Genomic DNA, 22810 nt, shown 5'->3' with positions numbered 1-22810 from the left:
AAAATTGTAAACACTGTATTGTGTGCTCATTTTTCTACATTAAAAACTAACTACATAAATAAATATACTGTATACAATACAGATGGCCAAATTTCAGTGAGGATATCCTGTTTCCGGATGGGTTCATCTTAACTGTTGTTGTAATCTGCCTTGGGAAGCCTGGAGGGGCATAATCAAAAGGGACACCCAGTTTTGTTGAGGACATCCTCACAAAACATCCCAGTGGAGGGGCGGGAAAACCCGTATTATCAAAACAAGATGGACATCCATCTTTCGTTTCGATAATACGGTCGGGGACGTCCAAATCTTGAAATTTTGGTTGTCCTTAGAGATGGTCATCCGTAGACTTGATTGTTTCTGATTTTCAGCGATAATGGAAATCAAGGACGCCCATCTCAGAAACGACGAAATCCAAGTCCTTTGGTTGTGGGAGGAGCCAGCATTTGTAGTGCACTGGTCCCCCTGACATGCCAGGACACCAACCGGGCACCCTAGGGGGCACTGCAGTGGACTTAATAAATTCTCCCAGGAACATAGTTCCCTTTCCTTGTCTGCTGAGCCCCCCCCCCCCTAAAACCCACTACCCACAACTGTACACCATTACCATAGCCCTCATGGGTGAAGGGGGGCACCTAGATGTGGGTACAATGGGTTTCCGGTGGGGTTTGGAGGGCTCGCTGTTTCCTCCACAAATGTAACAGGTAGGGAGAGGGATGGGCCTGGATCCGCCTGCCTGAAGTGCACTGCACCCACTAAAACTGCTCCAGGGACCTGCATACTGCTGTGATGGACCTGAGTATGACATCTGAGGCTGGCAAAAAATATTTTTAAAGATGTTTTTTGAGGGTGGGAGAGGGTTAGAGACCACTGGGGGAGTAAGGGGAGGTCATCCGCGATTCTCTCCGGTGGTCATCTGGTCATTTTGGCCACCTTTTTGTGCCTTGGTCGTAAGAAAACTACGACCAGGTAAAGTCATCCAAGTGCTCATCAGGGACGCCCTTTTTTTCCATTATGGGTCGAGGACATCCATGTGTTAGGCATGCCCAAGTCCCGCCTTCACTACGCCTCTGATACGCCCCCTTGAACTTTGGCTGTCCCTGCAACGGAAAGCACTTGGGGACGTCCACAATCGGCTTTCGATTATACCGATTTGGACAACCCTGGGAGAAGGACGCCCATCTTCCAATTTGTGTCACAAGATGGGCGTTCTTTTTCGAAAATGAGCCTGCTGATATTATAAAGATGATGGAATATATTGAAACTAAATGGAAGTAGAATTAAACTCTCCTTTCATTGGGGCACATGGAATCACATCTTCATCTGTTTTGTAGAAGTTTACCTTTTAGATACACAAATGGATTATTCTGTTTTGAACATGTTTCTGGGGCAAGTGGTTTTATAAGTCAGAATAAAAATAAATATTTTGTTTTGTGCAGATCTCTTTTGTTTAAACATAAATGGGCTATAAGCCCCTAATGCAGCCCATTGATTTTCTTATATTTTGTTCTTGTGATAACTTATACTGTGCCAAAACTGAAAACTCTTATCTCTATCTGGTTGATAATAAAAGGAGCTGATTGTGAACATTATCCACCCTAAAAGGTTGTTTTGTGGCTGTACATGAAGAATTGTGATATCGAATAAATAAGTGTATGTTTGTGTCCCTAGTCACGCATCCTAAGTTTATATAATCCTTTCAAGAAATCCAGTTAATCTTTTAACTTATTAGTGCAGCATAACCAAAGAGGCATGGTGTGGTCGCATTTTCAATACAGTAATACTAGGGCATAGCTAAGGAACAGCTTATTTTGAGTTAGTCTTCACTGGACCAAACTTGCTTTCCTTGTGCCATCACTATCCAGCAGGTAGGCAGTGTCTTACAAGGTGGAGGTTAAAGGATTTTTTTTTTAACATTTATATCACACATTATCCCAAGCAAAGTCGGGTTCAATGTGGCTTACGTTTGAAAATACAGTGAAACAGAATAATAGAATTCAGTTATATCTTGGGAACAAATAGATGGATATATCTGAAACATTTAACAAAGTTGAGATTAGCATATATACCCAACTGGGCATGTAAAAGATTGTCATTTAATGATACCACATATTCAGAAATCCATAACCATTAGAATAGGCAGTTATTCAAAGATTATCACATGCACATACCAGAACAGGCACCCATCACATTGCAAAAGTAAACAATTTCTACAGAGTACATTCAAATTTTAATTTTAATTTCCTTATTTCTATCTTCCAAAATTCCAGACAGCAGATGTACAGGATCGTATACTGCACAAGCCGGCATGTTTGAAAATATAGTGAGATTAATAAAAATGCTACCAGCAATAAAGAACGACAACTTGGATGCAGCAGCTCATAGGTTTACTTGCTTTGTTTTGCGTGTACGTGGATGACGGCTGCGCAGGGACGTTGAAACTTAGATTGACCTAATTGGTTTCAACATTTTGACGTCACTTGGTGTCCTGTCTATTAAACCTCCTTGGTTGAGAAGGTGGTTGGTGAAAGGGGGCTATTATTTGGGTTCAAGGAAATTGGAATTATCGCCGTTTTAGTCTCGCGAGATCAAAACCGGAGCTCTGATCTCTCTGACCAAGGAGATTCTCAATGTAACCTCGTGCCTGACAACCTCTGCTAATCAGCTGTTCAATAGAGAGCGGAAGTTAAGTTGATTACATTGGGGTCAGGGTGCCTCTCACCCCCGCTTTCGAAGCTTGTGTGAGTATTTTCTATCATGTTTCACAGTTTGTTATTTATAAATCTTTTCTATTTAATCACTCCGTTCTCGTGCAAAATCCTCTTCAGATTTGCTTGTAAGTAACAGGTGACTGACAGCTCTTGGAAAGGGTGTAACTAAGATGATGGGTGAGAAAAACGCAAGTAAGGGGGGTGGAATTTCTGTGCTTGTTACAATCAAAGTGGTTTATAATTACATATTATATTCAGGTGCAAAATAAGAACCTGAATATATGTAAACCTCTTTGAATGTAGTTGCAAAACCCTCAGAAAGGCGGTATATCAAGTCCCATTTCCCCTACTTATTGTGTGCCTGAGAGGCAATGGAGGGTTAAGTGATTTGCTAAGAGTTGCAAGGAGCTGCAATAAGAATCCAACTCCCTGATTCTCAGGCTATGTCACTAACCATTAGGTTACTCCTCCACTCAACAGCTTTGACTTGTTTTCCAGTTAGCTAGAATACAATAAATATAAGCCTAACCAACAAGAGAGGTGGTCTAGGAGTGGAACTGAAGGTGAAAGCTATTAAGCTGTCAATGGGTATGCTGTCTTTTGGAAGACTCTGGCCAGGGTTGGATCCAGGATATCTGATACCATAGGACAGGTGAATCTTCAGATTGCTGCCACCTTCCCGTAGTTGAGCATCTCTGCTTCCCTACCTCCATCTCACATCCACATTGCTCTGCTCCTGTCACTGTTAGGCCTGCCATTGTAGTGCCCTACCTTCTCCTGGGCTGGCCTGAAGATTAAAGATGCATCAGCGCCTGTCCCGCAGGGAGGTGGTGGAGATGAAAACGGTAACGGAATTCAAACATGCGTGGGATATGCATAAAGGAATCCTGTGCAGTAGGAATGGATCCTCAGAAGCTTAGCCAAAATTGGGTGGCGGAGCAGGTGGGGGAAGAGAGGTTGGTGGTTGGGAGGCGAGGATAGTGGAGGGCAGACTTATACGGTCTGTGCCAGAGCCGGTGATGGGAGGCGGGACTGGTGGTTGGGAGGCGGGAAGTACTGCTGGGCAGACTTGTACGGTCTGTGCCCTGAAAAAGGCAGGTACAAATCAAGGTAAGGTATACACATATGAGTTTATCTTGTTGGGCAGACTGGATGGACCATGCAGGTCTTTTTCTGCCGTCATCTACTATGTTACTATGTATGTCCCACCTCACTCAGGGTCAGAACAAAGTGGCACTTCAGCATGGGGCTATGTTTACAGGGTCTGTGTAATGCTGATGCTTTTTTTATGTTTCCTGCAGGCCCCACAGAAAGTAGATGGGATGGTAGTGGCAGGCTCAGTAGCAAGAAGGGATGTGAAGGAAGGCTTTCATGTGTGCCAGAGTTGTACCACTACCCCCAAATGCTGCTGCACTAGCCGTATGCCTAGTCTGCCTAATGGCTGGGCCAGTCCTAACTGATTCATATTGCCAGGGTCATTATCTGTCCTTCCCTGAACAGTTGGAAATGTTTGGAGACCCAGTGAGGTGCTGGAGAACTTGGAGAAGACTCCCGGATTCCCCCGTGAAGCCTATGGCTAAATAATGAAAACGGGGATCTCTGTGTAGAAAGCTGTGTCAGTGAACTGATGCACATGCTAAAAATATTTTTATTTCCTATGCAATAAACAAAAGGCATGCTAATTAACATTGCATTGAAAGTGTGCACTGTCAGGAAAAAAACAGCGCACACTACAGTGGGTAAGATGCAGATGCTTTCTTCATTGCAAGTAACCATCTCTCTTCCTGTCAGTGTGTGAGTGAGGATTAGGAGAAAAAACATATAAGGCTGGACTCCAACTCCTTTCTAAGTCCCCCTCGCCATGACCCACAAAACAACATTGGTAGCCCCCTCCCTCCATCCCACCACAATATGTCACCAAACACATTTTTGTAGAAAAACAGAGCTGTTTTCTTGTAACTGAAGTCTGATTGATAGGTTATGAGAATGACTTTTTAAATGTTTTTAGAATTGCCTTTAAGACCCATTAAACTTTAGTGGCTGTTATTTTTGTAACATAAAAGAAAATATTTGTTTTTAATGACAAGTAAGACATGCTTTCCAGTTAGAGGAGACTTACAGGCTTATTTTCAAAAGAGAAGGGTGCCCATCTTTCGACACAAATTAGGAGATGGGCGTCCATCTCCCAGGGTTGCCCAAATCGACATAATCGAAAGCAGATTTTGGGCTTTCTCAACTGCTTTCCGTCGCGGGGACGACCAAAGTTCACGGGGGCGTGTCAGAAGCATAGCGAAGGCGGGACTGGGGCATGCTTAACACATGGGCATCCTCGGCCGATAATGGAAAAAAGAAGGGCATCCCTGACGAACACTTGACCGACTTTACTTGGTCCTTTTGTTTTTACGACCAAGCCACAAAAATGTGCTCTAAATGAGCAGATGACCACCGGAGGGAATCGGGGATGACCTCCCCTTACTCCCCCAGTGGTCACTAACCCACTCCCACCCTAAAAAAAAATGTTTAAATATTTTTTTCAGCCTCTATGCCAGCCTCAAATATACCCAGCTCCATGACAGCAGTATGCAGGTCCCTGGAGCAGTTTTAGTGGGTACTGCAGTGCACTTCAGGCAGGCGGATCCAGACCCGCCCACCCCTACCTGTTATACTTGTGGTGGTAAATGTGAGCCCTCCAAAACCCACCAGAAACCCACTGTACCCACATGTAGGTGCCCCCCTTCATCCCTAAGGGCTATGGTAGTGGTGTACAGTTGTAGGGAGTGGGTTTTTTGGGGGGGGGTTGGTGGGCTCAGCACACAAGGTAAGGGACCTATGCACCTGGGAGCTTTTTCTGAAGTCCACTGCAGTGTCCCCTAGGGTGCCTGGTTGGTGTCCTGGTATGTCAGGGGGACCAGTGCACTACAAATGCTGGCTCATCCCACGACCAAATGGCTTGGATTTGGTTGTTTCTGAGATGGGCGTCTTTGGTTTTCAGTATCGCCAAAAATCAGGGATGACCATCTCTAAGGTCGACCTAAATGTTGAGATTTGGGCGCCCCTGACCGTATTATCAAAATGAAAGATGGCCGCCCATCTTGTTTCGATAATACGGGTTTCCCCGCCCCTTTGCGGGGACGTCCTGTGAGGACATCCTCAGGAAAACTTGGGCGCCCCCCCCCCCCCCCCCGTTCGATTATGCCCCTCTTAGGGGCTCATTTTCGAAAGAGTAAAATGGCCAAAAAGTGTCATAAAGCAGCATTTGGATGAATTTCTTCTCCAAATCGGTATTTCCAAAACCTATTTTGCAGACGTTTATCTATGCAGTTCATCTGCAGTGCATCCAAATTACAAGGGAATGTGTCAGGGCGGGCTTAGGGTGATCCTAACACTTGGACATTTTATAGCCATAATGGAACAAAACGAAAATTTATAGGGCTGAAACTTCAACGTTTTGGACTGGAGGGAATCAGGGATGACCCTCCCCCCCCCCTTACTCCCCAAATGGTCACTGACCTCTCCCACCCTCCAAAGATGTGATGAAAAATATTACTTACCAGCCTCTATGACAGCTTCAGATGTTATAGCCAGGTCTATTTGAGCAGCAAGCAGGTCCCTGGAATAGTGTATTGGTCAGTGAAGAGCACTGTAGGGAAGACCCAGGCCCATATCCCACTCTACCTATTACAGTTGTGGTGGAAAGTGTGAGCCCTCCTACACTCCCTCAAAACCTACTGTACCCACATATAGATGACCCTCCTTTACCTTTAAGGACTATTGTAGTGGTGTACAGTAGGTTGTTGGTGAGTCTTGGAGGGCTCAGCATACAGTGTAAGGGGGTAATGGTGAGATGTGTACCTGGGAGCTTTTAAATGAAGTCCACTGCAGTGCCCCCTCGGGTGTCCCATTGCTCTCATGGGATGTCTGTGCGGCCAGTCTACTAAGAATGCTGGCCTCCTACATTTCAGTGGCTTCATTTTCTACGTTTTTTACTTGGATGGGTTTTTCTTTTCAAAAATGGCCCAAATAGATAAACGCACATAGCATGAAAACATCTTGCATATGGTCGTTTTAAAAAAAATGAATAGACATTTTGCTGTGTGGCCATATTTCCTATTCAGATTTGGGACTTTTAGCACAAAACATCCAAAGTCCGATTTAGACATCATATCGAATGCCCCTCCATGTCACCATCATACATATTTTCAAAGCACTTAGCCTTCCAAAGTTCCATAGGTTTCTATGGAACTTTGGAAGGCTAAGTGCTAACTGTGGGTTTTCAACATGGACTTTGGAGGAGTGATTGAGGGAGTAAATTTGCTTACCTCTCTGCTGTTTAAAATGATGTAACAAATCCAAGCATTAGAGCTTTGGAGCTCAACTTCTTAATTGGCTCCACTTGCATGGCCAGACTTGCAAAATCCAAATAATTTGCAATATCAGTCACTTACATGTTTAAAACATAGCATTCCACAAGTAGAAAGAAGCATGAAACAGCCAAAACAGATTACAGGTTCAAGAACAGAAGCATCAACATAAACCAACAAGTGGCTATAGATATATGTAACTTTATTAAAAGAGCAGCCTTTGATATTGGTGTATGTCTGTGTTGTCCTATCATTTAATTGGTGCCCAATATATTTTGGCAATAGAATGCCTTCATTGGGACACAGGGAAATCCTGTTGTTAGGACATGTATCACGCCTATAATTACACAACATTTATAAGAACATTTAACGATATCAAACTGTACGTGTATGTAGACATTAGTGAAAAGATATAAAGAAAGCTATTAAAACACCTTGAAAGAGAGCACTCAGTGCATCAAGGGTTGCCTATACTGAGGTCCCAGAGCTCAAAGAACCCTCTTTAAAATAATGATTTTTCAGCATTTTTGATAAGTTTTATAATATGGCCCCATGTGGGGGTCACATTGCCATTTCTAGCACGTTTTTAAGAGCAGAAGCTGCAGCCATCAAGATTTTACCCAAACAAGTGTTTTTCAATGTTTTGTGAAGGTAAGAATTTTTTTAAAGCTGATTTTATTTTTGTTTTGAAAAACATGAGGTTCCCCTTTAAAATCACAATTTTTTAGGTGTCCTTTCATTAAAGCTTAGCGTGCTAACCACTAAGTGCTAAGAAGCCCATTTTATACCTATGGGCTTCTTAGCATTTAACGCGTGCTATTTCTTATTAGCATGTGCTATCCTAAAAACCTTCAAAAAATAAAAAGTTTGTTTCTTAAATTGAAATTTCCCAGAACAGAATCACAAACGACTAGGGCGATGATTCCACAAATCTACCCCCGCAATGGAAAAAGACTGCTTACATGTATCAGAGTATGGCAAGTATTAACACATGGTTGTTTTGCTGCTTCAGATCAAAGTGCTTGATTTGGTTGATATATAATCAAACTTTCACTGAAATATTGAGGTACAACACCATATATTCGTTGATGAATCAATACCATAGTTTTGAATAAAATTCAAAATTTTATTGGTATCCAATGAAGGCTCTTCAAGATTGGTGTGACATTTTCCATTTTTTTTTAAATTGGTAAGTAGTCATGCTTCTGCATTTTGAACAACTTGCAGAGCTTGTGTCCTCACTACTGACATACCAAGGTATAAAGAATTACAATAGTCTAGCTTAGATATTATTAGGCTCTGCACGATTGTTCTAAGAGCACAAGATAAAATCATACCCTTTGATTTACTGATAGTACAAAGTTGAAAAAATGATATTACAATTATGTGAGTTACTTGATTTTGATAAATTAATTCCGAATCTAATATCGCTTCCAAATTCCAAAGAGAGGCGTTCACTATCAAATCTGTGCCTCAATATTTAAGTGATTTTGGCAAAGAAGACTCAATACGTCGGCTAACATCCATAATTTCCATCTTGGCAAAGTTTAAAGATCATGGTGCTGCATCCATTCGGTAATTGCAGCTAGATACAGTCAAAGCTCTTGTCAATTTTAGGGGGAAAAATACTGAATGTTGTCGGCATATATTCTATACGAAAACCCCAGTTTCTGAAAGATTCAACCTAACCATGTAAATATTGAAGAGAAAAGCTGATAATGCAGATCCTTTGTCAAATTACTTCCTGAAACATGTTCACTAATTTTTACCAAAACGGATCTATTGTGCAGATATGACTCAAACCATAACAACACTATTATCACATATCCCTATATCATATAGTTTTCTTAACAAAAGATTGTGATTCACCATGTCAAAAGCAGAAGTAATATCCAAAGTTACTAAACAAAAAGAAGCATTGCCACCCATCCCAAGTTGCAGTTCTTCTACTAAAGATAGTAAGAACAATTCAACACTGTTTTTTTCTAAAACTATATTGGAAAGCATATAACACATCCCTACTATTCATGAAATTCTGCAACTGTTTTAAGGCTTCTTTTACGAAAAACAGTGAGGCATATTTTCAAAGCACTTAGCCTCCCAAAGTTCCATAGAAACCTATGGAACGTAGCCTCCCAAAGTGCTTTGAAAATATGCCTCAGTGTATCACTAAACAATCAAATAAGCCATTTGCTGTTGTACATAACAGGAAAACAGTTCCAAAATATGAAATTTTCCCAAAAGATGTAATTGAATGTGCACTGAAAATTGGTTGGATGATGGCCAACATAATGGAAGATTGGGCAAATGTTGTTTGGAATAGGTGGCCCAGGGCTCTTCATAAACCACCTAACATATTTAGTGTTAGGTGGTTTATGAAGAGATCTAGATCTAGGTGACTCATTTAGAGGACACCTGACTGAGAGAATAAAGAATAAGCTGAAATAACACAATTGTGATTTTGTAGTTATTCTGAGTGGTATGGCAAGCCAGCTTCAGCCACTTGTTGTTTCTGTGAACAAGCCATTTAAAGGTATTTTAAGAGAAGAATATGAGACCTGGTTATTTTCTGACAACCTTCCTTTTGGAAAATTAAGATAGCACCTTCAAAAATTGCAGAGTGGGTGTCAGCTGCATGGAAATAATTTCCAGAACATATAGTACAGCACTCGTTATGTGTTCTTTAACAAACACGCTTGGTGGTGCAGATGATGATCTGATATGGGAAGACACCAACGGTGACCAGTGATTCCAAGCTTTGACAGTGATTAATCAACCAGCACTAGTGGTAGTGATTAGAAGGATATAGGGTATTAAACCTAATTGAATACCAGTAATTTTGTTTTTCAAAAGTTATATGGTAGTTAACCGGAAAGTTTTAGTGGTTAATGTTACATGTCAAAAAAGGATGTGTTTGTCATACCAGTAAATGTTTACTCAAGTAGAACCCATACCGGAGAGGTACTATTAAATCAATAGTGTAAAGAATAGTGTAAAGTCACTTTCTTTTGTGATCTTGGGAGCTCAATTTTGCAACCAAGTGTCACATTACAACTCTCCATAAATGCTCATATACATCATGCATCCCCTCTTTAATAAATCATGTGAAAACTATTTTTTCTATATATTGTATAGAAATGTCCACCCTCAACTTGAGTCTCTCTTTCTCTATGAAATATTACACTACAAACCAAAGAGCAGGATTAGCGCCAAGTACTTTTCCAAAATAAATCACAAAGAGAACTTATTTGACAGATTGGTGAAAAGCAGAGAACTTTTACTGATCGGAGACTCCATTGTCAGAGGCATTAACTTAGGAACACAGTTCAAGGGTTCCAACCTAGTGAAATGCCTTCCAGGATCTTCAACTACTAGATGTACCAACCAAATTCTGAAAGTGATCTGAGAAGAGAGTGCAGCTTCGAATATTGATGTTGTAATTCACCTGGGGACGAATGACCTGGCGAACAATAGCAAATTTACAGCACAGAGAGCGTTCCAGAAGCTTGGGGAGGGACTGAAATCTTTGGTTCAGACTGTGGCTTTTTCTGAAGTAATTCCCACGTGGGAGAAGAAAGACTACGCAGAACAGTGGAGTTCAATAAGTGGCTTGAGTCTTGGTGTAAAGAAGAAGGTTTTAGTCACCTAGGGGCATGGGATAATACGTGGAAAAATAACAGGCTGTACTGTAATGATGGGCTACATCTTTCAGTGACGGGAAAAAGGATCCTTGGGGAGAAATTCGGACAGTATGTTTCTAGGCATTTAAACTAGAAGGTGGGGGTGACAAAAGGAAACAAGGGAATTCAGAAAGTCACCCCCAGAACAAACTTGATGGCAGAGGGAAAGGTCATCTCAATACAGAAAACCACCTAAACTCTCTACGCAGATGGAAAGCAATAAGCACAATTCTCGCAGTCTAGGTAAAAAGGTTCAAGACTTACAAGCCCTGATGTTTGAATAAAACTTGGATATTGTTGCTATTACAGAGACGTGGTTCAATGATTCCCATGAATGGGATGTGACTATACCAGGCTATATTCTTTTTAGAAAGGATAGAGGGGGCCGAAGGGGTGGAGGAGTGGCGCTGTATGTGAGAGACAATATCAGAGCGGCTGAAATGTGGGGCACCTGAGGAAAGGAAGAAGCTTTATGGATTGTCCTGGAAAGAGAAGATGGAACCTATATCCACATGGGGGTTATCTACAGACCTCCGGCACAAATAGAGAAGCTAGACAAGGATCTGATAGAGGATATTCAAAAGATTAGTATGAAAGGGGAGGTGCTACTGTTGGGAGATTTCAACTTGTCTGATGTGGATTGGAACCTCCCGTCTGCGGAATCAGAAAGAAGTAGGCAGATTGTGGACGCCTGTGAAAGTGCCCTTCTCAGACAAATGGTGACAGAACCCACGAGGGAAGGGTCAATGCTGGATCTAGTGCTCACGAATGGAGGAAGTGTTTCTAATATCTGGGTGGGCGCCCACCTATGTAATAGTGATCATCACAACGTATGGTTTGATATAAGGGCGAAGGTGCAGTGTGGACACACAAAACTAAAAGTACTGGATTTCAGACGTACTGATTTTGATAAAATGGGGGAATGCATGAAAAAGGAGCTGTTGAAGTGGGAAGGCGTAGGAGAAGTGGAACATCAGTGGTCAAAGCTGAAGGCTGCTATAAATACGGCGACTGATCTTTACGTGAGGAAAGTAAACAAAACCAAGAGAAACAGGAAGCCTATATGGTTTTCCAACCAAGTAGCTGAAAAAATAAGAGGAAAATCCTGGTGAAGGACCACGGTTGGCTGCTGAAGGAATATTTGGGAATGGAGTGGATACTGCACTGTTTACGGAAGAAAGAGTTTATAAACAGCTGGAGAATCTGAAGGTGGACAAAGCTATGGGGCCGGATGGGATACATTCCAGGATACTGAGGGAGCTCAGGGAGGTCCTGGCGGGACCTCTTAAAGATTTATTTAATAGATCTTTAGAGACTGGAGACGAGCGGATGTGGTCCCTCTTCACAAAAGTGGAGATGGGGAAGAAGTGGGAAACTACAGACCGGTAAGTCTCACATCGGTTGTAGGAAAAATAATGGAGTCGCTGCTGAAAGAAAGGATAGTTAACTTTCTAGAAGACAATGGGTTACAGGACCCGAGGCAACATGACTTTACCAAAGGAAAATCCTGCCAAACGATTCTCATTGACTTCTTTGACTGGGTGACAAAAGAAATGGATGAAGGTCGTGCGCTAGATCTAATCTACTTGGATTTCAGCAAAGCCTTTGATACGGTCCCCCACAGAAGACTCGTGAATAAGCTGAAAGGGCTGAACTTATGACCGAAAGTGGTGAACTGGATAGAAAACTGGTTGACAGACAGGTGGCAGAGGGTGGTGGTAAATGGAATCCGCTCGGAGGAAAGGATGGTGAGCGGTGGGGTTCCTCAGGGGTCAGTGCTGGGGCCCATTTTGTTTAATATATTTGTGAGAGATATTGCTGAAGGGTTGGAAGGAAAGGTTTGCCTTTTTGCGGATGACACGAAGATAGCCAATAGAGTGGATACCCTGGAGGGAGTAGAATCGATGAGAAGGGATCTCCGAAAGTTAGAAGAATGGTCGAGGGTCTGGCAGTTAAAATTTAATATTGAAAACTTAGGGTTGAGATAATTCCAATATAGTCGCAACAAATGCTAAATGTATTTCACCAACATGACTATTATGTATTAATGCAAAAAGTTTTATTTATCAGCTTTTCATAATATATAAACCTATAACACATAAAATTAAACCCACTCATTAATCACACAAAATCATACTCATTTATCCCTCATTCTCACACATACAATCTTCATGCTATATTATTCACTCCTCTCTCATCACTTATACAAAATAACATTTTCAAAATACCTTCATCCACAAACCCCCACAAGCTGTAAATACCATAGACTCTATACATTAGTGATATATATCTACCTAACTGAACCACAGATTACTGCATAGTCTCTGCTTAACTCATCTTGAACCTCTTTCTTCTTAACACATTATCACTTTTTGTTGTTCACTGATGTCCATATATTTGATCAAAGTGTTTCTGGAAATTGATATATGATAAGGGTCGAAAGATCCATTGAAGTATGAACTACACATGTGAGCTTTCGGGTTCCTGACCTCACAGGCTGTATGGAGAATACACAGCTTCTATTTAATTTAAAAAGAGTGGCTGATAAGCCGGACTGAATCAGTTGATTATAGAACCCCTTCGGAAGTCTCTGCAAATATATGGACATTAGTGATCTATGGAATCTTAGTGGACATGGAGGGGCATAATTGAACAAAAACGTCTATCTCCATGGGCGTTTATCTCCGAGAACGGGTCCGTGAAGGGGCGGACCGAACCGTATTTTCGAAAAAAATAGACGTCCATGTTTTATTCAACAATGTGTGAGCTGGGCGTTTTTGTTTTTCAGCGATAATGGAAAATGAAAGCGCCCAGCTCAAAAACGAATAAATCCAAGGCATTTGTTCGTGGGAGGGGCCAGGATTCGTAGTGCACTGGTCCCCCTCACATGCCAGGACACCAACCGGGCACCCTAGGGGGCACTTTTACAAAAACAAAAAAAAAGGTAAAAGAGCTCCCAGGTGCATAGCACCCTTCCCTTGTGTGTTGAGCCCCCCAAATCCCCCTCAAAACCCACTGCCCACAAGTCTACACCATTACTATAGCCCTAAGGGGTGAAGGGGGGCACCTACATGTGGGTACAGTGGGTTTGGGGGGGTTGGACGACTAATAAGCATTAAGCAGCACAATTGTAACAGGTAGGGGGGATGGGCCTGGGTCCACCTGCCTGAAGTCCACTGCACCCCCTAACAACTGCTCCAGTGACCTGCATACTGCTGTCAGGGAGCTGGGTATGACATTTGAGGGTGAAAATAAAAAGTTGTGAAACTTCATTTTTTGTGGTGGGAGGGGGTTAGTGACCACTGGGGGAGTCAGGGGAGGTCATCCCCGATTCCCTCCAGTGGTCATCTGGTCATTTAGGGCACTTTTTGGGGCCTTATTCGTGAAAAAACAGGGTCCAGGAAAAGTGTCCTAAATTCTAGCTAAAAACGCATTCTTTTTTCCCATTATCGGTGAAATGCGCCCATCTCTGTTCGGCAGATAACCACGTCCCAGTTCCACCTTCGCCACACCTCTGACACGCCCCCATCAACTTTGTCCGCATCCGCGACGGAGTGCAGTTGAAAACGTCCAAAATCGGCTTTCGATTATACCGCTTTATTCGTTTTTGTGAAATAAACGTCCATCTCCCGATTTAGGTCGGAACTTGGGCGTTTTTCTCGTTGGATTATAAGCAGGATTGGGTGGTGACGCTGGTATTTGGAGAATAAAACCAGTGTAGGGCGGACTTCTACGGTCTGTGCCCTGAGAAAGGCAGGGACAAATCAAACTCGGATATACATAAACTCATTTTACATGGTATGTAATACTTTATATCTTGTTTGGCAGACTGGATGGACCGTTCAGGTCTTTATCTGCCATCATTTACTATGTTACTATCTCAATTCTTCATGGCATCAAAAATGTCCAACAGAGCACATCTGTGATTTCAGTATTCATTTCCGTCCATTTGATAACTTTCAGTTGCTTGCAGGGCTTCTCTGAATCTATAATGTTGGTTTCACTAGTAGCATCATTAATGTCATCATTGTTGTCACATTCATCGCCACCAGTTTCATCGGCTATAGCACTTGCAGATTTTAAAGGATTTCTTCATCTGTAAGATACTGAGCCCTTGGGGCTGCATCATTCAACAACAAGCATTCCTTAATTTCTTCAGGTGTTTATAAATTTAATTATGTTGCAAGTTCATACAGTTGCTGCAATTTTTCTTCTTTGGCAGGGTTCCCAGCTGACTGTTCAATGTCGTCTTCTTTTATAATCTCTTCAAAGCTGGGTTCCAACTTGTCATCATCAGATGAGGTGTTGTCATCAACTGTCAGAGAGTTGAAAGCTTCACCAAGGCCTTTAAGCCAGCAATTCTCAATAGATTTGTTCTTAACCCCATCCCATGCAGCTTTAACTAAAATTATTTCTTTCACGTTTAATTCCTTCAAGAAGCTGGTTACATCCGATGTATCAGAGATCATTGCAATTATTAGATTCTCACTTGTAGTTGGTCACATCTGATTATTGGAGATCATCGCAGTTATTAAATTCTCGCATGTGGTTTGCCTTAACATTAGGGGTGAGTAACGATCCAAAAATTAGTTGGATCGTGCCTTGCCAGCACCAGGTCCCCCCTTGGAGGCCGGTCCTGAGGAATGTTGGCCCTCCCCCCTTGGCAGCTCTGGCAAGGAGATAGGGGAAATACTAGACAGGGTGATAGTGACACAGAGGGAAGATGGATGGTAGACATGGAGAGAGCAGAAATGCCAAATGGACAAGGAGACCCTGGCAAGAGTTAAGAGAAGACAGAGGAAAGCAGAAACCAGAGACTGGGACCAGCATGGTAAGGAAAAATTAAATGACCAGATGATGATGAATGTAGAAAAGGGAATATTGTTTTTATTTGTTGATTAGAATATGTACGTTTTTGGAATGTATATTTGCCAGAGCTGGTTTTAGACATAGCTGGGGCCCCGTAAGAAAAACTTCACTCATTGGCCTGCAGTCTCCAGCATAGTGGTAATAAATCTCCAGCTATAGGATGAGCCACCCATGGCATCTCTGCAGTTTAAATATTCACAAAAAAAATCAAGCCTCTATAGTAAAACTTATTTGCAGCAATTACTCTTTTTTTCTTGTCAGATCCCTGTAATTTTTTCCCTGTACCCTTTGGCAAAGATTGAATTCTGTCAGAGGTGGGAGCAGGGATGTGCCATGTGATATTTTCAAACCCTTAGCACAATAAAAATAATTAAACCACATTTATTAGATCTGGTCTAGAAAATGTCTTGAAAAACAGAATATTAAACCTCCATTCTTTGACAGTTTTTACAATTAAGATAAGTAAAATAAATGGTGGCTATTTGCATAATTGATTGGTAAATGTGCAGCCTTACAGCTGCTGTATACCATAGTATTTCTAAGTTACTCATTGCTGCTTTTCTTCATTTGGTCATAATTGTTAAACTCATAAGGGCCTGATATTCAGCACTATTTAACCGGCTATCAGTATGAGGTAGCTGGTTATCTCCGCTGAATATTAGAGCTTAGCAGCTAGGCACTAACCGGCTATGTCGTGTGACTTAGCTGGCTAAGTGCAAATATTTAAACGGCCTATCTCTAACCGCTTTTAACTGGCTAGCACTGAATATTCACTTAGCCCGGTTAAGGTGCCAGTCACCGGATATGGCCCGGCATTGAATATCCGAGATCAGTGCTGGTGGTGGCAGGTAACCACACTGCCTGCCGCTGGCTGAAAATCGGGGGGATAGTCTTAAATTACTGTGGTCTTACTTTTGATCTTGTACTTTTAGGGGTATGTTTACTAAGGTGCGCTAACATTTTTAACGCACCTGTAAATTTAAGGCACATTAAAATCTAAAACGCCTATACATTTCTATGGGTGCATTAGCGTTTAACGCGCGTAAACCATTTACGCGTGTTAGCGCCGCTTAGTAAACATAGGCAAAATTTTGAATTCCTTAACTTCAGCAGCAGATGAATCCAGGAACTGGTGGGTTGTATCCGTCTACCAGCAGGTGGAGATAGAGAACACTGAAAGAAGTGACCCAGAGAGCCCAGGTCCTTCCCTCTTTAGTTTCTCTATCTCCAGCAGGTGTTAGACGGTTCTTCACAGCTCCTGGATTCTGTTGGGAAGAAGTAGGCTCCTGGTCTGCCCAGTTGAGCTTGGGTTGTGTGGTCTTATTCTTGTATTCTTTCTCCTCTGCTGCCTGTCTGTGCTGTCCTTGCTGTTTGACCGGACCTTCCTCACAGCAAAAAAAAAGAACACAGCACGTTGTCAGACCTGAGCTCCTTGGACCGGGTGTTGGGACACTGAACCGCCGTGTGATTCCTCCTGGGAGGTCCGCTGTGTGCTTTCCGGCAGTGGGGTGAGTCACGCAATCTCGTTCCCCTCATTCCTTTCAATGCTGGTGCTCTTCCAACGGGGTATGGTGGCAGAGACTGTTAAGTGCTGCTCGCGCTGTGGCAAGCGGTGAAATGCGGGAGGAGTTTGCAGTTCGGCCTGCCTAGAAGGCTTGGGGGCTCCAGGTGCAGCGGCGACTGCTGAGGCTGAATTTTCCCGCTTGTCCGCTTTCAGCACGGGCACCATCTTGGACGCCCCAGAGCAGACTGACCATGCGGTTCCTCAGGCGGAGCCCTTTGGGAGAATGGCGGTCACGGTAACTGAGGGGGGTTTTATGCCCAGGGACCCTCGAGGGGCTGCAGCTGCCACTGTTTCTGGTGTGGGGGAACAGGGGAATCCTTTTCCCCCCTGAGTTCATTTTATTAATGCACCAGGCCTTTTTAATGAGACAGGCCTCCCCTGTTGCTGTCCAGCTGCCTTTGCAGGCTACTGTTTCTGCAGCCAATGAGGTTCCCACTCCTGATGATGAGGTCTTTTCCTCCCTTGCGGAAAATGCTCCTGCGTTGAAGCGTATGCGGGTCCACTCTGTTTCGGTGGCGGACTCGCTAAGAGCGCATTCTCAGTCCCTTGGTGGGGGCGCAGAAGGTTCCTCCAGGCCGTCAGGGGTGGAGGACCTGGAAGAGGGAGAGATTCTGCAGGATGAGCAGGACAACAAATCTGCGGTGCGGATTTTTCATAGGGAAGAGTTTCCCTCACTTATTTCAGACGCCTTACAGGCTCTGAATATTGAAGACCCAGAGGGGGCAGCGGCCACGGCTGTTAACGTTAAGATGGCTAGCACTAGAAAGTCTTCCCAGTCTTTTCCCGTGCATGAGGCTATTCAGGACCTCATTACAGCACAGTGGACAGAGCCGGATGGGACCCTGAAAGTTTCTCGGGCTATGTCCTGGCTCTAACCAGTGGAGGAGCCTCATATTGCTCTATTTACCTTTCTGCGCGTAGATGCGCTTGTGACGGCTGCCACTAAGAAGACCACCCTCCCGGTAGAAAGAGGGGTGGCATTGAAGGATATGTAGGATCATCGATTAGAAGCTTCTTTAAAGCGTTCCTTTGAGGTTTCAGCCCTCGCCCTGCAAGCTTCTATTTGCAGTTCGTATGCAGCCAGAGTTTCCCTGGCCTGGCTGCAGCAGGCAGTGCAATCCAGCTTGGATTCAACAGATGCTCTGGTGGACGTGGCCCCTCGCATGGAGTCAGGGCTGGCTTTTTTGGCTGATGCCCTTGGCGGTGACAGTGCGATGCTTGCTATGGCTGCATCAGTGTTCACCAGAATCCAATGTAGGGTAGCAAGTGGCATCCCCGCCACAGATTGGCCTCGAAGAGCCACCAAGACAAGCTGCTCCTGGCCTGCGGCCTCCAAGGAAGACGTCACTGATATTCCTGAGACATCGGAGACCACCGACTGAGCAGGGCATGCTGCAGGGGACTCATGTGAAATCTCACCCACGGCACCACTTCCAAGGTGGCTGCCATCAAACCGAGCACCTGAACATAATCCCAAGCCCGGGGGCAAGGCATCCTGAGCAAATGAAGAATGTGAGACTGCAACTTGAACCGCTTGTCATTGGGAAGGAAAACTCAGCCCAGCGCTGTGTTGAATGTCACTTCCAAATAATCGAGTGACTGAGAGGGGATCAGCCGACTCTTGGTGAAATTGATGACCCAACCGAGGGCCTGAAGAACCTCGATAACCTGGGCCATGGCCAACCGACTCTCCTACTCGGAATCCGCCTGGATTAGCCAATCGTCCAGATACGGATGGACTCTGATTCCCTGTTTCCGAAAAAATGCAGCCACCACCACCACCATCACCTTCGAAAAGATGCGTTGTGCTGTGGCCAGCCCAAACAGCAGAGCCTGAAAATGCTGACCTAGAATTGCGAAGCGTAGGAATCGGTGATGAGGAGGCAAAATTGGAATATGCAAATATGCCTCTGAGATCCAGCGAAGTAAGAAACTCCCCCGGTTGCACTGACGCAATCACTGAACACAGAGTCTCCATGCGGAAATGCCTGTCAAGCACTCGTTGACTTTGCGCAAGTCAAGCACTGGTCTGAAAGACCCTCCTTTCCGAGGCACCACAAAATAAATGGAGTAACGGCCTGTACCCCACTCGGCCTAGGGAACGGGCACTACCGCTCCCAACTGCAGCAGGGATGCCAACGTTTCATGAACTGCCGCCCGTTTGGCGGTTGTAGCACAACTGGATTCCAAAAAAAACGTCTCCAACCAGAGCCGCAAACTCCAACTTGTACCCAGTTCTGACCACGTCGAGAACCCATTGGTTCGTGGTGATTTTGGCCCACTCTTCGAAAAAGAGGGACAAGCATCCCCCTATACTTGGAATTGAAGAGTAGACCGGTACACCATCATTATGTAGCCTGTCCTGGGCCTCCCTGCTTCTGGGCAGCGGAAGCGGATCTTTTGTCTGAACGAAAGGAAGAGAGCTGCTGAAATTTGGAGAGCTGAAACGAACCTGAAGAACGTCCAGGTCTGTATCAACGTGTGTCACGAAACCTAGGTTTCAAGGAGGAACCCTTGAAAGTCGCCCGTGCTCAATCCACAGGCAGCCATTGAGATTTGGAATCCCCCCCAAATCTCGCACCAGCTTCTCCAAATCTTCACCAAATAAAAGCTTTCCCCGAAAAGGTAACTTGGTAAGACGCTGTTTAGAAGACATATCCGCTGACCAATGATGCAGCCATAGCAAGCATCGCACTGTCACCGCCAACGACATCTGTTTGGCGGACGCCCTCACCAAATCATACAGGGCATCAGCCAAAAAAGCCAGCCCTGACTCCATGCGAGATGGGGGGGGGGGGGGGTGCACTGCCTGCACCACTGTGCTCAGGGTCTTTGGACAGTGCTGGAGTCGAGTTGGTCCATCAGCCGTTTGGAGTTGAGTGCCATTCGGCAAGCCTTTCTGGCGTTCCACACAATTCTGGAGGGGCGCGCTGTGTGTGTGCTGTCAGACAATACGACAGCGGTGGCCTACATCAACCGTCAAGGTGGCACTCAAAACCGACACTTGGCCGCAGAGGCGGCAGCCATTCTCTCTTGGGCAGAGCGACATCTTCTGGTCGTGTCGGCGGCGCACATTGCCGGGGTAAGCAATGTACAGGCAGATTTTCTCAGTCGCCATTCTCTAGATTCAACGGAATGGGAACTGGCGATGGAAGTATTTCAGCAGATTTGCCTCAATTGGGGCACTCCTCAGATTGATCTCATGGCATCCAGCAAGAATGCCAAGGTTGAACAGTTCTTCAGCAGGTGAAGGGAGCCCGGCTCCGCAGGGTTGGACGCCCTAGCGCAACAGTGGCCGTTGTCCCCGCTTCTCTATGTGTTTCCTCCGTGGCCCTTGATCAGACGGGTTCTTCTTTGAATTCAGCGCCACCCGTGTCGGGTGATTTTGATAGTGCCGGACTAGCTGCGACGTCCTTGGTGTGCGGATTTGATACAGATGCTAGTAGAGTCTCCCTTTCGTCTTCCTCTGCTGCCAAACCTCCTGCATCAAGGGCCGGTGGTAATGGAGGATCCTCACCGCTTTGGTCTTACGGCCTGGCTATTGAGAGGGCAAATTTTGAGGAAGAAGGGATATTCTGACGAAGTCATTGCTACTTTGCTGCACGCTCGCAAGCGATCTATAGCTTATGCTCAAGTGTGGCGGACTTTTGAGGCGTGGTGCGCAGTTCATTCTTGGTCGGCCTTTCAGGCAACCGTGTCCTAAATGCTGGCCTTCTTGCAGGAGGGATTGAAGAAAGGTCTTGCGTACAATTCCCTGCGGGTTCTGTAGGGTGAAAATAAGTAATTAGGGCAATAATTATTCCCTGATAATACTTATTACAAGGTTCCTCGCTCAGTCTAGGGGATATTATAAAGGAACCTTGGAGCTGGCACCCTGCCAGTGTTTTGTTCCCCGCTAAAGAACCAAAGCCACGTCACAGATGATAATAATTATTATTATTTATTACAGGTAGAAAAATAGAAACACTCTGCAATAGCTTATATGCAATATAATATCTCTTACTGATATGCACACTAACAAAATATATTGTCTAACTACACTCTGATTATCCTGAGACTACGTACAGTAATGATTAGAACAGTACAAATGATATCCTAATGATCCTTATGAAAACTTATCACATCTTATGCAAAATACACATTAGCAGCTTTCCCTGACCAAGAGCTGACATAAACCAGTCGTACTTAGATAAAACTACTGCCTAACCCCAGACTAGGAAATATATCACTGTGATCTTACCACGCTGTCCTGATGATGGCTTCAGATAAGACCGGAGCAGAATCTCCCCAGACGCTATCTCAGCTGTCTGTGTCTTATGTAGTGCAGGTCTTTCTCAGCAAACAAGCAGGTTTCCATCGCTCCGTTGGTATTCAGAGCCAATATCTCTGCCACAGGTATTTGCACCAGTTATGCAGGTCACAAGGTTGGTATCATACAGTCTCTAGCTCACCCCGAGCCTTGCTGGATTTCTCGGGTCCTTCACAGGTACTCCTCCTCCGAGGGTCTCCGACTAACTCCTTCTCCCACTCTTCCCGCGTTCTTCCAGACCTCTCTGTCCGGTGATAGCCCAGACCAATTATGATCACGTACAGTCCAGTGCATGGGCAAGAAGAGTTCTTTGTTTTGTGACCTTGGAGATGGTAACTTCTGGTGCCATGAGTATGACTCCCTTCCCAGCGTCTCAGAGATAGAAGGGGGATGGTTGGAACACAGAATGTCCTTGGCTTCAGCAAGCCTGTCAGTGATTTTCCACAAGCTGAAGCTGGATCTTGCTGACACAGAGATGTGCAGGTCAGAGGGTTGCAGCAGCCATCTTATTGTACCAAGATGTCATAGGCTTGTATAGGCCAAGACCAGCTTATGTAAGATCACAGGGAAATACCCCTACAGTTCAAGTGGCAGCGCTAGCGTGTTTTCGGGGATGTGTGGCAGGTTCGTCGTTGGCAGCTCATCCGGATGTGACCCGTTTTTTGCATGGGTCCTTGCACCTTCGTCCTCCGTTGCATAACCCGTGTCCTTCTTGGAGTTTGGGGCTGGTACTGTGGGCCTTGCAGTTGGCGCTGTTTAAACCTATTCGGCAAGCCTCTCCTAAAGATTTTACTCTTAAGACTGTGTTTTTGGTAGCCATGGCGTCTGCACGTAGAGTGTCCGAGCTTCAGGCCCTCTCGTGTCGGGATCCTTTTTTGCAGTTTTCGGAGTCCAGAGTTACCATACGGACGGTTCCTTCGTTCCTGCCTAAGGTGGTTTCGTCAGTTCATATCAACCAGCCTCTGTTTCTTCCTTCGTTTCGGAGGGAGGATTGCCCAGACTCCTTCCGGCAACTGCGTTGTTTGAATGTTAGGCACGTACTGTTGCAGTATTTGCAGATGTCAAACAAATTTCGGTGTTCAGATCACCTTTTTGTTCTTTTGGCAGGTCCACGGAGAGGTTTTCCGGCATCCAAGGCCACCATTGCTCGCTGGCTTAGGGAAGCAATTATCTCTGCTTATATTCTGACCGGAAAGTCTCCCCCAGAAGTTTTGAAGGCACATTCCATGCGGGCGCAGGCCTCTTCCTGGGCAAAAACGACCTTGTTTTCAGTCCTGGAAGTCTGCCGGGTGGCTACTTGGGCTTCTCATCTTTCGTTT

The 22810-nt window shown here is 44.6% G+C and overlaps 1 protein-coding gene across 2 annotated transcripts in view; it reads left to right on the top strand.

Annotated features, from left to right (window-relative positions):
• Positions 1 to 2514: 2514 nt before the first annotated feature.
• LOC115465463 (presenilin-2-like) overlaps positions 2515 to 22810 on the top strand; it is a 137477-nt gene continuing 117181 nt past the window's right edge. For both annotated transcript variants that reach the window (XM_030195948.1, XM_030195947.1), the window contains exon 1: positions 2515 to 2738. The gene's annotated coding sequence lies outside the window, so the exon portion shown is untranslated. The remainder of the gene's footprint in view (positions 2739 to 22810) is intronic.

Source organism: Microcaecilia unicolor, chromosome 3, assembly GCF_901765095.1.
Source record: "Microcaecilia unicolor chromosome 3, aMicUni1.1, whole genome shotgun sequence".
In the NCBI taxonomy this organism is placed as follows: domain Eukaryota; kingdom Metazoa; phylum Chordata; class Amphibia; order Gymnophiona; family Siphonopidae; genus Microcaecilia; species Microcaecilia unicolor.
This window is presented reverse-complemented; position numbering and strand designations above follow the sequence as displayed.